Raw genomic sequence first — 16310 nt, forward strand, 5'->3', positions numbered from 1 at the left:
AAACACGCAAAATAGAAGACAATTGAGCCAAAAACAAAACATCATGCTATAATGAATTGTTGTCATAAAAAAATTACGTTAAAACCGACATGAATTGTATTAAAATAACAATAATCAAGTTTTGCAGTTCAAAAGATATTAAATAATCAGGCATTATTTCAAAAAACAAATTTTAACACATCAAACCCGTCAAGGCAAATTGACAAAACAACAGGACGAGTGATGCTCGTCAATTATAGTAGGAGTCGTTTAAATCGAAAAATTCCAAGCTTTGGAAATTAAGCCGACAAAAAAGAGCAGAAAAACAAAATAATCAATTTCATGCATACTGGAAAATGCAAGGTCCGGCCTGGATGTTAATGATCAATGGTAAAACAAGTTGAACTTGTGAAACAATAAAACCATGTTTCGAAAAGGAAGCCAATGAAAACCCGTATGAGATAACGTAATTTTAGGTGAAAAAAAAAATAAGTGAGCCGACAAGAATTAAGACAAAAACAACTAATCCTAAATAACCAGTTTTTGCTCCGACCATTGAAAATGGGGAGTTACTTTGTATTCGGGAGTGTTTTAGTTTTTTATCTACGCAATGCTTTCAGTTGGTACTCGAAAAACATTATGACATTCCCAAAAAAATTTCCCAGTATGGAGAAAAACTTGTTTGAAAGATGAACTTTAGACTAATTTCGAGCGAGCAACGCAATCGAGTAACGCTCGTTATATGGAAATTTACTTTTTTTTAGAATTTTCGGAAAAAACTTGATTTTACTATAAAGAAAACTAGTTTTCCATGTTTCGCTTAGCGCTTAGTTAGCAAAAAAAAAATTCTAAAAACTCAGGATTAATGTGCTAAATGTAAGAAAAAATTATTTTTTCATTTTTTGTTTATCCTTTTTTAATTGATGCGAAATGTCGATCATGCCTAATTCACTAATTTTCTACGTGATCGATCGTATATTTCTCGAATCACACCACCCACTGAAATTGACACTAATTTGCAGAAAAATAGATTAAAATTTCTATTCTTTTATGATAATGGTCGGAACATTTTTTGCTACTTGCACAGCAATCGGCTGTCCTTGCTTTTTCTATAAATTTACTTAATGAAACTAATTACCCCCTAGTAAGTACTCGTTAGTTTCATTAGTTTTTTCATAATACGAGCAGGGCAGCAGGTATATCTTTATTTCTTACAAAAATTGTAAGAAAAATTTTTTATGGTTAAAAAAAGTCTTGTTCCAGATTACAAGACACTTGGTCTCGTAAGTGTAAAAACAAACGTAACTTGACACTGGGACAAGCTTTTTTCTAAATAATGTCGTTCGAATTACAATGAAAAGGGCTACAATATTATATATCACTCGAGAAAGTCGTGGAGAAGCTCCTAGCAAAAGACCTCTCTTCGCTTCCTCTCGCCGCTCACCAACATGGATTTCGGGCAAAGCATTCTACCACGACATTGCTATGCCACCTGACCCATGACATCGCCACAGGCTTCAACAAGAAAAGACCGCCCGACAGGACTGTTCTGGCAGCCGTGGACCTCAGCCAAGCTTTTGATCGCGTCAATATAGACAAGCTTCTGAGACACTTGCTCCAGTCCACTCTCAACCCCGCTGTGACTCGCTGGCTCGCTGTCTACCTCCGAGGTAGAATGGCCCGCACCTTGTTCAGAGATGCGATCTCCAACGCCAAGATTGTCCACACGGGAGTGCCGCAAGGCTCGTGCATCTCCCCTTGCTTGTTCAATTTCATCATGAGCAAAATGCCTGTTCCAGACCACCCGACACGACTGAAGACCTACGCCGACGACATAATTGTTTACATCACCAGCAACAACATTAACCTCGCCAGTGAAAAGATAACGTCTTACCTCTCTCGACTAAACGACTTCTTGGAAAACAACGGACTAATAGTGTCCCTCGAGAAGACAACAGTCACTCTTTTCACGCCTGACCCTCGCCAAGCCAGGACGCACCCGCCAGTTGCTATGTTCAACTCCCAGCTGAAGCTTGAAAAGACACAGAAACTACTGGGAGTGACATACGACACCATGCTGACCTTCGGACAACACACAGCCAACGTCTGCAAGAAAGTAGCCAGAAGAAACAACGCACTCCGTGCGCTTTCAGGACTTGACTGGGGGCAAGATAAAGAAACACAACTGATAACCTATCGTGCCATCGGAAGATCATGTATGGACTACGCCTCGCCTCCTTGGACACCAATAATCAGTAAAACTAACCAACAGAAACTACAAACGATTCAGAACACTGCTTTACGGACAGCCACGGGAGCCATTCGCCTTACATCAATAGACCATCTACATAATGAATGCAAGATGCTTAAAGTCGCCGGCCACCACCACTTACTCAACAACCAACTCCTAGCCCAAGCAACTCAAGATACCCACCCCTGCAATCACCTCTGGACGTTAGAGCAACAGAGTACCGACAGAGACAAGAAGATGACATTGCATGCCAGTTCAAGTGAAGAAGTCGCTAGTTTTCTAACAGACGATCTTGAACAGACACTGAAACAGCTACACACACATGCAGTCGCCGAAGAGAGAGCCAAAAGCCAGCAGAACAGAGTCTTAAAAAGACCCCCTCCTGAGACATCGAAAGACGAAGAACTTAGCCGTTACGACAGAAGAATTGTGTCAGCTTAGATCAGGTTTCTCATGGAAACTAGCCGAAATCAGACACCGATTACAACCGGACATTGAATCAGAGCTCTGCAGCAAATGCAACTCCAGCATCGAAGACTGCCACCATCTGTTCAACTGCCCGGCCAACCCAATATCTGCTACCATCGAAGATTTGTGGAAAAATCCCCTACTAGTCGTAGAAGAACTCGAGGAGATATTCTCAGAGTAGTCCACGGAGCAATAACAACAACATATATCACTCGATCCATTCCCATGATTGTTTTTAATAGCTATTTTTTGGGCGAAAAACTAAAACAGTTCCCCTTCATTTTCGATGGTCGGAACAAAAATTGTTTTTTAGTTTTCCTTTTTTGTCAAAATTGAAATGCTCCAAACCTTCTAAGCTAATTGAAAATCTGACAATTTAATTGCACGGCCCTGACGTCAATGTTCAAATCTATTTCATAAAATGCAGAACAGTTTTCAAAACACATCTTACCTTTTATTCTGCCCCACTTTCAATTTTAAAGGCATGTCCTTGATTGACAATTTCTTTTTCATGTTGATGCCTCGTCTTCGTTTCCAGGCTTCCTCTCTAGCTTTTTTACCAAACTCACTTCCCGCTCCAAATTCAGGCATTTCATCAGCTTGACTTTTTTGATATTCCATAACCTTCTTCATCGAGAGGTCTCTCGAAGCCTTGACATCCTTCCATTGCGAAAAATCAACAGATGTAGAAAATTTGAGAATATTATAATTTTTTCGAGGATTCGTATTCAAATATACAGGATATCGAACAGTTGTGCCCTGTTGATTAACACTCTCATTGTCATTTGAACTCGATCCATTTCTTGACATCATAATAGTCACACTATGAACATCATACCGACAAACTTCTGAAAAAACTACTTTGTTTGGAAATTTATAGTAATTACTATTAGACTTTTTTTTTTCAATGGTGTAATCAGAAGGTCAAAAGTATCATAGTAACCGAGGTTACAGTCATGAGTCCCTTCATCATGTATTCCAGTCAAAATCCTTGGAATTTTCTAGATATGGAAGTGATAATGATAAAAGAAGATGTCAAGTGTTTAAGTCCTTTTCATTTAAAATCGATACGGGTTACGCTTCTTCAATAAGAACACGCAACTCGACACGAGATAATATAATATACAAGTGTTACAAGTAAAAAATTTCGTCGAAAGTTATTTTGTCATTTATTGTTCCGAGTACGCAAGCGGCGTTCGCAATCTGTATTGCCAGGGAGATTCTCTGTTTTAAAAAGCTGCCTGCTCTGGGTTCCTCAGTGCATATGCTTAGGTTCTTACAAAGCTTGCTCAAAAAAACTTCTGTGCTGGGGCCGGCCGCACCCTGAATTTCAAAAGCTAGCGGTTGAAAAAGATATCCATCATTTACAAGATCTTTATATTTGTCAATTTTTCGCTCTTCCGCTTCAGCGGCAGCCGTACCAGGGTTACAAACAGACCCGGCATTAATCCTACAAGGAGCTAAGGAGTCTACTACCGTTACATCCCACAAGAGCTGCTTACCATCAGCCCATGGAACGAGCGTCAAACCGTCTGGTCGCTTCTGATCGGTCCTGTAGAGGTGTCGTGGTTCTAAAACAGACGGAATGTGAGTAGATGATAGACTCTGCTTTATAAGGGCATTCAGGTTTGAATGCCTAGAGAATCTCCCTGCACTTTTGAGGCAAGAAAGACCATGCCAACCATCCTCGGTAACGTCTTTTCCGCACACGCATTTATGCCGTTCGCATATTTTTGATCCTAATCGAAGTCCTATCGCAATTCTGAGTTGTTGGTTCGACAGTTTTAACCTTAAATTTTTGCAGGGGATGACGTTCAACCATTGGGATCCAAATCTATCTTGGAACGCGTTGAACCTTTTCACGTCCGTTGGTTCGAGTCGTAAAATCAAGTCTGCAATTTCGCTGTCAAAAATTGTCTCCGTCCAATTTTTTTGGATTTCATTTTCCGGAGCCATTTCAATTTTTCCAAGGTCAAACCACCGTTTAAGCGCATCATCATAGGTTCCATCCACATGCTCCAAACCAAAGATTTCGCTCAAGGCATCTTTCGCTCCTACTGCTGAGGCTAAGAAAGCGGGTAAAGCGAGTAGACGAGCGGAAGAAACGCCCAAGCCACCTTTGGCTGCCGGGAGAACTGCTTGTAAAAACTGGTTATCATCCATTTTCACGTTAGTGACCTTGCATAACGAATTTCTTAGTAATTTATCGTAGCGTTCCAAAAAATCATTTTGCAAAAAACAAGGGCTCGTACGCAAAAAATATAGGAGTTTTGGCATGCTAAAGCAATTTTTCAGGAGGTAAAAACCATAATGGGCGTCTAGTTTGTCAATGACATCCGAGATTTTTTCAAGCTCCCTAATTTTTTCGTCGAGTAATTCTTTTCGGCAAAGTTCGCCGATTGGAGATCCTAAAATGAGGAGTTCTTTTTTTGTTTTTATTTTTATTTTGGGGCATATTTTTCGAAATTGTGTTAAAATTGAATTATACTGTGTACTAGTAGTCGGTCCCAAAAAACAAAGTTCACACTTCTCAGTGTTTAAGCTCAGACCGTAAATTTGTTCCGATTTCAGAATGTTTTTAAGGTCCCGGAGTACTACCTTATAGTCGTCGGCTAAATTCCCATCATCTAAATACCAGATGTTAATTTTCGACTCCAACTGTTTGACTAGTGTATGAATTGTTTCCGCAAAAAGGGGTGGGGCTTCAGGATCACCTTGCTGAGTTCCGTCTTCTGACATTATGACAGAGCTTCCGTAAAAAAGGTAACTAGGTTTAGCATACGCGCAATGGGTGTAATTATATAATTCGGGGCGATTTGAAAAAACAAGATTCAGCATTGTTTCTCTGTTTAAAGAGTTAAAGGCATTCTTAAAATCTAGTTTTAAAAGAACAGTACATTTTGGATTGTCGTCGCGTTCAATTAGGTTTCGAAACGAGTGCGCAGCTATTTCTGCTCCTCGTTTGGTACCGCATCCTACCTGTACGTTTCCGAAACAATTTTGTCCCTCGGAGAGGGCCTTGCTTCCAGCGCATTTAGACGCGATACGTCTCAGCGTGTTGCCTATGGCAATCGGTCTCAACCCTCCGTCTATTTTTATGAGGGCGATAAGCTTTGCGCCAAAAAAGAAAGGTCTTAGTGGTTCCGGTATTTTGCCATCTCCAATGAGGTTTATCAGCTTAGTAAGCGATTTCAGAAAATTAAGTCCTGCACTGCCATTCGACTTACTAACAAGATCTTTAAAAATTTGAGGAAATATTTTATCAGGACCTGCTGCTGATTCGTTTGGAAAGGACATTATCGCTTTGTATAGGTCGAAATCGGTTACGAAAAAACTATCCAACTTTTCTGGATTTGGAGCTGCAAATTTGGCTCGCTGCGGGTGCTTAGATAACAATTTTTGATAGTTATCAGTTGAAAAAGGAGCTATTTTGTCATCCGAAGCAGCAAGCCTTATTCCTCCCTTTACATTTCCTTCATCGAGCTTACTACTTATTAACTTTATTCTCTGCTCGAGGTCACTCAGAGGCGGGCTTGAAACTTGGGGATGGGGTTTTGGAAGTGACACGTCATTTGCTCGAATTTTTTTATTTATCAAAGAGCTCATGCTTGCGGTCTGTTTGCGTCCACTTCTTTTCGGTTGCTCCAAAAAAAACAAGAACGACGTTAAAAAAATTAGCCATTTTGTAACATCTTCTACATTGTAGACGATGTCATTTATTTTGTCCGACAGATTTTCCGCCAAGGGAACACGCGAGTCTTTTGGTACTCTCTTGAGTACTCGGACATTTGAGATGGCTGTATTAACATAATTGTCTAGCACTAAATCATTACCTATTGTTGTTTTATTATTAGATTTTACATCAACGCATAAAGGACACTGAAACCATTGGGTTTTCTTAGAGTCGCTAAGAGAAATATTTACACAACTGATATGATACCAACTAGAACAACAATCACATTTAATCCAATTTATCAGTCCTGAAGGTTTTAAGCAATCTTTGCTTGTACACTCTTTGTTGTTTTTCCTCATCTTGACGCAGCATAAAGGTAAAAAAAAGGATTTTGACTGGACTTTAGGGGACTGAACTAACCCATGATAAGCGGTTAGTGGGAATTTTACAAATAAGCAAATAAAAAAAAAGACAACTAAATTAATTTAAAAGGTTAAAAGGCAGCATAAAGGTTAAAAATCAAAATCAAGGAACAATCTCACCCGAGCTCAGTAGGTTCAGCGGCGCACCACCAGACTTCTCAAGCAAGTTCCAGTTCCCCACCTCCCCACAGAAAGCCACTTGACAGACCTGTCTCTAAAATCCCTCAGAGGGCGCTCCACATACAGGCACAAACATCAAACATAACAAATCTATTTAATAAGTTTATCACAACAATTAGGCTAAAAGTTGTGATAAACTTTTAGGAAAGGACATTATCGCTCCATCGAAACTCAATTTTCAATCAAATTTTGATTTAGCGTCATTTTGCAGAGGCGGATGTAGTAAAAATATAAATTATGTTGTCATTTAAAAGCTTGGCATTACAGTCGAGCAAGCTAATATTAATACAATTTCTAACTGCGCGCCATTGTGCGTGTTGTGCAACACAAAAATGTAGAATAAGGGAATTAATTATTTTTGTTGTCGTTGGAGAAGAAAGAAAACTTGAATTAATGTAATGAGAAGCAGCAGTTTCTACAGAAGCTGTGCCATTCTGCCAGATGGCACAGCGCAACCTTCCGGCGACACGAAAAAAAACGAATAAAGGCCTTATTAACGAAAAATTATTGCGAAGGAGGGTAGGAATATTCTAGAATTTTTATTTTTAAAACTTCGATTGAAGAGTGGATATTTCTCAGAAATACAAAAAAGACGGCCATTTTGACGAAAAACGACGAAAAAATAGAACAACAACAAATATAGTGAGAAATGGTCGTGCGGGAACACGAAGAAAACGGAGTCTCTTATCGTGGCAATAACACACGATACGAACCTTAGCAGTGGATATTAGTGGAGAAGGAAGCTTCAGTGGGGAAGGAAAATTCCACGGTACCCTGCCGTGCCACAAATTGGAAGAGATAAGAACGTTATCTCAGGAAGATTACGGGAGCGGAGGCTTGGTCCCCCAGAGACTGTTTTACGTGAAGGGACTATATAAAGCTGACTTTGTAGCTACTTGGATGTCGTAGAATTCTGAATTAACACCGGTATAATTTGATATTTTAGAATATGAGTAGCTAGAGAGAGGAAAGGGTCAATCCATCTACAATGGATTTAATATAGAACTGTCACACAAAAACATATTAAAACAGGTTGTTCGAGCCGTGTTTTTAATAGCAATTACTTAGTCTGAGGATCTGAGACTCAGCTATGTGGTTGTGTTCGCATGTAAACGAAAGCTGATCAAAAGTCGTTTGACTGATGGCCTAAAAATAGTAACTTTTTACTTAGCTCTAAACAGACCAGAAAATCAACTGGCAAGGTCGAGACGGTGAAAAACGAGTAGGATTAAGGTAACTGACAACTGCCAGTCGTTAATAGGTACTTTTTCTACGCTCCGTCGCTGTGTAGTATTTGGGCGAATGTTACATAGACGTTTTTATGGCGCTCCTGGGTGGACCTGTCAAAGGCATAAGACCATCATGATCAGCAAGCGTTTCAGCGACGAACCCTCCGCTCCGGGCATATGCCCGAGTTAGAGGCCTTAATGACCGTTATTGTACTAGGGGGAAGGTGCGTACCCTCCGTCTAGTACTATTTAGCTTTTTAACTTAGTTAACACCGAAAATTTCGGGGGCCGGAGGGTTAGGTGGGAAGCTGTGCCATTCTGCCAGATGGCACAGCGCAACCTTCCGGCGACACGAAAAAAAACGAATAAAGGCCTTATTAACGAAAAATTATTGCGAAGGAGGGTAGGAATATTCTAGAATTTTTATTTTTAAAACTTCGATTGAAGAGTGGATATTTCTCAGAAATACAAAAAAGACGGCCATTTTGACGAAAAACGACGAAAAAATAGAACAACAACAAATATAGTGAGAAATGGTCGTGCGGGAACACGAAGAAAACGGAGTCTCTTATCGTGGCAATAACACACGATACGAACCTTAGCAGTGGATATTAGTGGAGAAGGAAGCTTCAGTGGGGAAGGAATATTCCACGGTACCCTGCCGTGCCACAAATTGGAAGAGATAAGAACGTTATCTCAGGAAGATTACGGGAGCGGAGGCTTGGTCCCCCAGAGACTGTTTTACGTGAAGGGACTATATAAAGCTGACTTTGTAGCTACTTGGATGTCGTAGAATTCTGAATTAACACCGGTATAATTTGATATTTTAGAATATGAGTAGCTAGAGAGAGGAAAGGGTCAATCCATCTCCAATGGATTTAATATAGAACTGTCACACAAAAACATATTAAAACAGGTTGTTCGAGCCGTGTTTTTAATAGCAATTACTTAGTCTGAGGATCTGAGACTCAGCTATGTGGTTGTGTTCGCATGTAAACGAAAGCTGATCAAAAGTCGTTTGACTGATGGCCTAAAAATAGTAACTTTTTACTTAGCTCTAAACAGACCAGAAAATCAACTGGCAAGGTCGAGACGGTGAAAAACGAGTAGGATTAAGGTAACTGACAACTGCCAGTCGTTAATAGGTACTTTTTCTACGCTCCGTCGCTGTGTAGTATTTGGGCGAATGTTACATAGACGTTTTTATGGCGCTCCTGGGTGGACCTGTCAAAGGCATAAGACCATCATGATCAGCAAGCGTTTCAGCGACGAACCCTCCGCTCCGGGCATATGCCCGAGTTAGAGGCCTTAATGACCGTTATTGTACTAGGGGGAAGGTGCGTACCCTCCGTCTAGTACTATTTAGCTTTTTAACTTAGTTAACACCGAAAATTTCGGGGACCGGAGGGTTAGGTGGGAAGTCATGAGCCCGCTTGTCCCAAGGTCCCGGGACCAAAAACAATTAAAGAGAAAGCGTAAAACCAAACAAAAACAGTGTATAACCAAGAAAAAGCCAAAAAAAAATTTATTTGAAAACAAAAAAGTACAAAAAACAGTAAAAAATCCAAAAAAAGACCAAAAACAGTAAAAAACATAAAGTGACAGTTTATATGTTGTTTCCGGACGAGATGTGATCTGACCTTCCTAGTTGTTGTTGTTTCAGATTGATCTATATCATTTCTGATAGAAAGATTGTGTGTTTTGGTGAAGGGTTGGATACCCTCCCTTGAGTGTAATTTGAGTATTTAAGCACGTTAATGGTGATTTTGCCGGTGACCGGAGGGTAGAGTGGCAAGCTGACCGACGTGTTCCACACTCAACAAGGACATCAAGGACAACATCCACAACGACTGTTGGGTATCGTTGAAACAATTTTGGTATCGTTCGGGTACTATTTCACCAAAATTTAAGTGGTGGGGGGCACGATTGGCGCGGTCCGATTGTACCCTCCATCGATTACAAATTTCCGAGTTAAGGGTCTTAATTCGGATATTTTGGTGCAAAGGAGGGTATAGTACTATTTATTAACGACTACTAATAGGTTATTATCCTTATTATATATTACTTATCTCCTAATTGGACCCAAGAAACACCCAAATTTCGTCGAAAATTATCGATTTTTGACAAACTATAGACCCCCAAATTTTTGGATATCCGAGCTTTTCCGAACAGCAAAAAGCTTTTACATAGGGAGTAGCTACGTAGTTCGATCCCCCTAACTAAAGAAACCGCGTGAGAGAATACTCAGTAGAAGTTGGAAAAAACCAAAATTTTTCGATCAAAATTTCGATAATTTTCTGAATTTTGTCAATCTGTTTTGGGGATTGAGTTTTTGAGTTTTTAGAGTTAGAGCAATAAAATTTTTTGTGTTAGGAGCGTGCTAGCATAGCGTGCTCGGCTGCCAGAAAAATTCTTGAGTAACCCTCCGATTAGCTCCGTGGATAGAGCTAACGACTTAAGGATTGGAAAAGGAAGGAATCGGAGGGTCCAAATTTGATGGTTATTGGCCAAATTTTTGTCTCCAAACCAATTTTGATCCAGTTTTTTGCACTATTCCAGTGCCGTACAGGGCTACTACGCTCGTTTCAATTGTTTTCAGGCACTTTCAATAGGAATTGTGGAAAAAGTTTCTCAGAACCTATAGGTGGTGAAAAAAGGCCGTTTGGACAAACACGTTTTTGGCAATTTCTCAAAAACTAGCCAACCGATCGGGATAATTTTGGTACCATAAGTCGACGTTTTGGATCATTTTTCCGGACCGCAACCTTTTTTGGGTTGATAATCTCGGAAAAAAAATTTTTTTTAGAATTTGTTGGTTCGGAGGGTCCAAATTACAGGTAACCCTCCGAGCGGCAGAAAATTTTATCAAAACACCTTTTTATCCTACTGGGAAGGTTGACCGTGTCAGCCAACCTAGTTTTAAGTCAGATGGACCGCTTTTGGAGACTTTATCGCGGTAACATAACCTTTTTTCTTGATTTTTGGGTAACCCTCCGAGGTAACCCTCCGGAGTCAGCTAAACCCCTTAGCAAACCTCCTTAGTGGAAAACTTCCACCAGATCATCCAAAGAAGTTAAAACAGCCCCCCCATAGAGAATTTAGCTTGTTTTGACGCTTCCTGAAGTTAATTGAAGGCCCTTCTAAGTGAGGTTCAGAAATTTGAAAATTTTGGAGGTACCCTCCGAAGTAACCCTCCGGAGCATATTAAGCATATTATTGACCCTCCTTAGTAAATTTAAGGGGACCCTCCGAAGTAACTTGGGTGATTAAGGTACCCTCCGAATTAACCCTCCGAGGTAGGCTAAGTGTCTTAACAACCCTCCGAAGTAACCAACTGGAGTGACTTAAACATCTTAGCAACCCTCATTGTTAGAAACTTGAGGAAACCTTCTGTGGCAATTTGGGAGACGGGAAATATCCATTTAATAAAGATCATATTAGGACATTAGGCGTGTGTATTAGGATCATAGGAACCCATTTTGACCCAGAAATTCGTGATCAACTTTGGATTCTAGATCGGATGTAAAAGAAGTACCCGAACAAAAATGTTTTTTGATTGTGATTTTGGTTGTGTGGTTGCCTTGAGCTACTTAATAGGAAAGTTCGGGCAATCCGGGAACAAAAAAAGAAAGATCTTGGTGAGTGTATTAGGCAAATACACACTCACTTGAGAAGAAAAGTTGTTCCCTACTCTCGTGCACTTGGAGCAGTCCGGGTGTGGGAGAGCTTTTTCTTAGACTATAGAAATTTTCGATCAAAAGTTGCCTTGAGCTACTTAGTAGGACAGCTCGGGCAATCGCAGGGCACCTAAAAGAAGACCTCGGTGGGTGTATTAGGCAAATACACACCCACTTGAGAAGACTGTGTCCTGGGCTTTGTTCTTTCGGATCGTTCCGATTGAGGGAAGTCTTTTTCTTTAAGACTAAGTTTTATTGATCTGCTTCTGAATCATCACTGCTTTTTATCAAAGATTGTTTGATTTTAACAAAGCAGTGACTTGATAAATTGTGTGGCGATAAATTGATACTGACGAAAGGTCGCTGTCACCTGTAGGATATTCTTATCTGATTATCGATTGTGTTTTGTGTGTTGATTATATCTTGTGAAAATTTTGTGATACTGTTATACTATACAACAGGGTTGAGTTAGCATTATATCAATACTGAGCAGGCCCTGTGTGTGTAACTCTAGCTGAGTCACTAAGATTGTCATTGAGAAACCTAAGAGACACTCTTGATACTTACGAGATCGAAGAGGCAGCGTTAAGTAATTTAACTTGAACTTGTTTGCGGTACGTGTGCATCGCCATTAAATCATACGAATATTGTTTTTTGTCACAAAGCATGCAGCGCAGGGACTCGTTAGGATCGACTACTAAGATTCCCAGGCTGAGCAAGGGCAGCACGCGAAAATTTAAAACCAGGCGTAGCCAGTCCTCGTTTAGCAGCGCCTCCGACGTGTTTGCCGAAACCGAATCGACTAAAGGTCAACCTCTAGTCAACCTCTAGAGAGCGAAATGAAATTAAGGAGCGAGAAAAACATCGATGGCGATCAAAGGCGGAGCGCCGAAGCCGGAACTGCGACCGAAACGCTCGTGGACCCCTTTGACGAAGGAGAACGGACGCTTATTCGACCCGACTTTGAGCCAAGCGAGGACCTCGAGCGGGAGGAAGTCGAGAGGACGGAGGAGACCTCGGAGCGTTCCGAGGTCGAGCCGCGAGAGGAAGTGTTATTCAAGGGAATGTCCAAATCGGAGACCAAGAGTCATAGGTAGAGGAGAGAAAATTCACATTCAGCTAATACCCACTCATCTCTGGCCAAGCAGAGCAACAACGCGATGATGTCGACTATAAGCCCAAGTGAAGAACAACCGGGTTCGAAGGCCAAGAAGAGCTGGAAGTCTTTGTACGGTGAGCGCATGGCGCCACTACGAACTGAAGGTTTATCTTCCAGTTATGACTATCGGAGATAACCCATCCGGATGTGAACTTCACACCGTGCCCAAGGAACGACATGAGCAGGAAGGCGTCGTCAGCCTCGCCGACCAGGCCCATGTCAGATGGGATAACGATGGGAGCGTCGTAAACGTTCGACAGATCGATGACGTCGATGAGCAAGCAAAAAGGCGGTGCGTCATCAAGCACCAGGCTGCAGCCGCAGTTGACCTCATCTTCTTTGGGACTAACCCCGTCATTTGGGGCCACTGGCGACATAAGTGACATGTTCACTGGCGTAATGAATGGTCTGGATGAACTGAGACGGGACATGACAAAAAGAATAGATCAGGTTGACGAGAGAGCTCACCAGGGTCGAGAGAATCTGAGAGATAAACTAACGCACGCGAAGTCGCAGGAGAGGGTTGATCAGGCTCAATTGATTCGCAACACCGATCAATGCCTGGCGGAGAGCCTGGCACAGGCAAACAAGGAGTCACAGGAAAGAGAGGCTAGGATGACGAAAGAGATCGAGCGATTGTTGAACGATCATGATAGTACCTACGCCCACACGATGACTAGCCTGGAGAAAAGGTTAGATGCCAAGTCTGACTGAATGATGCGGAAGCTTGACGCGATCCTGAATGGGAGCAATTGGGAGGAGCGTTCCAACCCAAGGGAGCGCTCACGCCATGCGAATGATGGAGATGGTACGGGCAGCAATGCCAGAGCCCAGCAAAGCTCGAGAACGAACTACGAACCTAGAAACAAGGAGCGGCCAAGGGCAGCCCCGTCGAGGCCTGGCTGGACGAACCCAGTCCCGCCGGAGGCAGATGCTACCCCGGAGAAAAGGTTGCCAACTGTGCCACAAGTCAGTTCAGTGTCAGATCTGACTACAATCTCACAGGACACAACGATGTATGCCTCGATGTTTGAGCCTCTGAAGAGATCTCTCGAAACATTCATCACCAAACTCTCGAAGTCAACCGAGAGAGGAGAGAGGTCAAGAAGGACACTGAAAAAGCCGAAGTCATATAAAGACGAGTCAGACGGCTGCATTGATACTTGGATAGAGGTGATGAAGTTACACTTTGAGGAAGAGAGTCTCTCCAAGAAACAAGAATGCAGCGCGCTAACGAGCAACCTGGAGGGTACTGCACTAAATTGTGTAATGGCGAAAAGAGCCAATGAGAGAGACAGCGCTCGCAAGATATTCGACATCCTGCTGAATCGTTTCGGCTCTGGAGTACAAGGGCACCAGGCTATGGTGAAGTTCGAAAAGAGGCGTCAAAGAGATGACGAATCCATAGACAAATTTTTGGACGACCTTGAATTGCTTAGGAGGAGAAGCAATCCCGATGAGAGAATATCCGAGCGAAACTTGGCAATTGCTTCGAACTCATGGACGGAGTAAAGAGTGAGGAGTTGAAGACGATGTTGGCCACACACTTCACCCTTTCACTTGACCAGGTACCCACGCCCGATGATTTGCGTATGAAGTCACGCGAATATTTACTCATAAAACCAAGGGCGCAGAACCGTTACAGCAATTATGGTAACTATAGCGGGACAAACACTGGTGCGAATTCCAGTTGGTACAAACCTCGCGATGACATGGATAAGAGGAGGTCGTGTGCGAATTGTGGTTCGATGGACCATCACGTTTCCGCGTGTTCTGCATACAAACACAACATGAAGGCAAAAGCCTACGTCTGAAAAGGCAAATAGTACGTCAGAGGGCTCATCATGAAATATGGTCCGAGGTGTTTCTTCTGTAATTTGGAGGGACACTTCAAGTCGGATTGTACTCAATTTTGGGATGCAGTGGCGGACGCGAAACATCCCCGCCACGAAGAGGCGCTTTCGGCTGTCAAGGCCAGTCGAGCACGTCTGATGAACGAGGCCGAGTCTCGGAGGAAGGAGACGATACCGAGCACCTTCACGACCAAAAAGGTAAAGACACTGCCTGATGAGGTGGTAGCCTCGAACCTGGAGGCAGAGTCGTCTAGCCCACTCAAGGTGGATTACGGCCTGGCGTCAAGGACAGCGCTGCAGAATGTCAAACAGGACCCAGCCACGAAAGAAGTGGAGCAAAGGGTAAGATCGGAGCTGGAGAGCACAGATCTTCGGGAAAGTTTTAATATTCTGGGTAAAACGACGACAGTAGAAGACAAAGAGGAACCCAGGAAACAGGGACTAAAACTGAACGTTATATCTGGGAGAACTTTCGGCATGACGAGGGAGGGGACGAAAATAATGTCCTTTATCTCAGTCGCAGGGCACCAGGTGGTCAAGAATTTGAATGAACCATCCGAGATTACACTAGTCCACCTGGACATCTATGCCGACTACCTGAAGGAGAAAGATCCCAAACTGGACTCCAGGGCAGTGCGAGCGCTGCTCACAACAGGAGGTCCGAGGCTGATGAAAGTGAATGGACATTATATCGATGTCCATGGCCCTTACCCGATTCTAATGAATGTGGATGGCATCAATATCTACACAAAAGCTCACATCACTGATGCGAACGATCAGATTGGCCGGATATACATTGGTCAAGAGGAGCTGAAGGTTAGACGAATCGGACACAACGCGATGCTCGAACAAGATGCGGCGCACATAGGTTGCGAGGCCGATATAGCCGCACACATGCTGGACGTGCAAGGCAGACAACTTTCAGTAAAGGGACTGCTAGACACGGGAGCAGTGGTTAGTGTCATGCCAGTCAAAACTTGGACCGACATGGGTTTCGAAAGGTCGGATCTCATACCGACAAACATCAGGTTGGCAGCTGCCAATCAGGGAGCGATCTATGTGACTGGACGAACCCCGATCATTTCACTGCAGCTCGGAGGAAGACATCTTTGGATGAGCTTCCTAGTAGTGGAGAATTTGGACGAATCCGATCAGTTCATCTTAGGAAGGGATTTCGTGCGCAACTTTGATGTCACGATCGATCTCAAGGACGGGTTGATTAGGATCAAGGATCCTGAGAGAAAGTATGAAAAGAGACCCCTTAATAAGATCTTAATTAACCAGGCCAAGGTGCCGATTTTCTGGATCGAAAAGTTAGATTAAAACCAAACCAAGCCGTAGTAGCGACGTTTAGGATGAGGAACTTGAATGAACTCAGCAATGACAGATAGGTGTGTCTGGTACCAAATCCAAACAGTA

At 42.5% G+C, this 16310-nt stretch overlaps 3 protein-coding genes across 5 annotated transcripts in view; 1 reads left to right on the forward strand and 2 right to left on the reverse strand.

Moving 5' to 3' along the window:
• LOC134846899 (dynein axonemal heavy chain 1-like) overlaps positions 1-7086 on the reverse strand; it is a 513436-nt gene extending 506350 nt beyond the window's left edge. The window contains exon 1 of the mRNA XM_063864314.1: positions 7063-7086. The gene's annotated coding sequence lies outside the window, so the exon portion shown is untranslated. The remainder of the gene's footprint in view (positions 1-7062) is intronic.
• The window catches only part of LOC134846903 (importin subunit alpha-3-like), a 408629-nt gene that overhangs the window by 171553 nt on the left and 220766 nt on the right, over positions 1-16310 (reverse strand). Inside the window, exon 1 of one of the 2 annotated variants that reach the window (XM_063864321.1) lies at positions 7064-7090. The exons of the other annotated variant lie outside the window; for it this stretch is intronic. The gene's annotated coding sequence lies outside the window, so the exon portion shown is untranslated. Of the gene's footprint in view, positions 1-7063; positions 7091-16310 lie in introns of those variants that run through there. 2 annotated transcript variants of the gene reach the window in all.
• The window catches only part of LOC134846906 (protein arginine N-methyltransferase 1-like), a 443857-nt gene that overhangs the window by 150224 nt on the left and 277323 nt on the right, over positions 1-16310 (forward strand). The window lies entirely within an intron of this gene.

The sequence above is a fragment of the Symsagittifera roscoffensis genome, chromosome 5, assembly GCF_963678635.1.
Source record: "Symsagittifera roscoffensis chromosome 5, txSymRosc1.1, whole genome shotgun sequence".
Classification (NCBI taxonomy): domain Eukaryota; kingdom Metazoa; phylum Xenacoelomorpha; order Acoela; family Convolutidae; genus Symsagittifera; species Symsagittifera roscoffensis.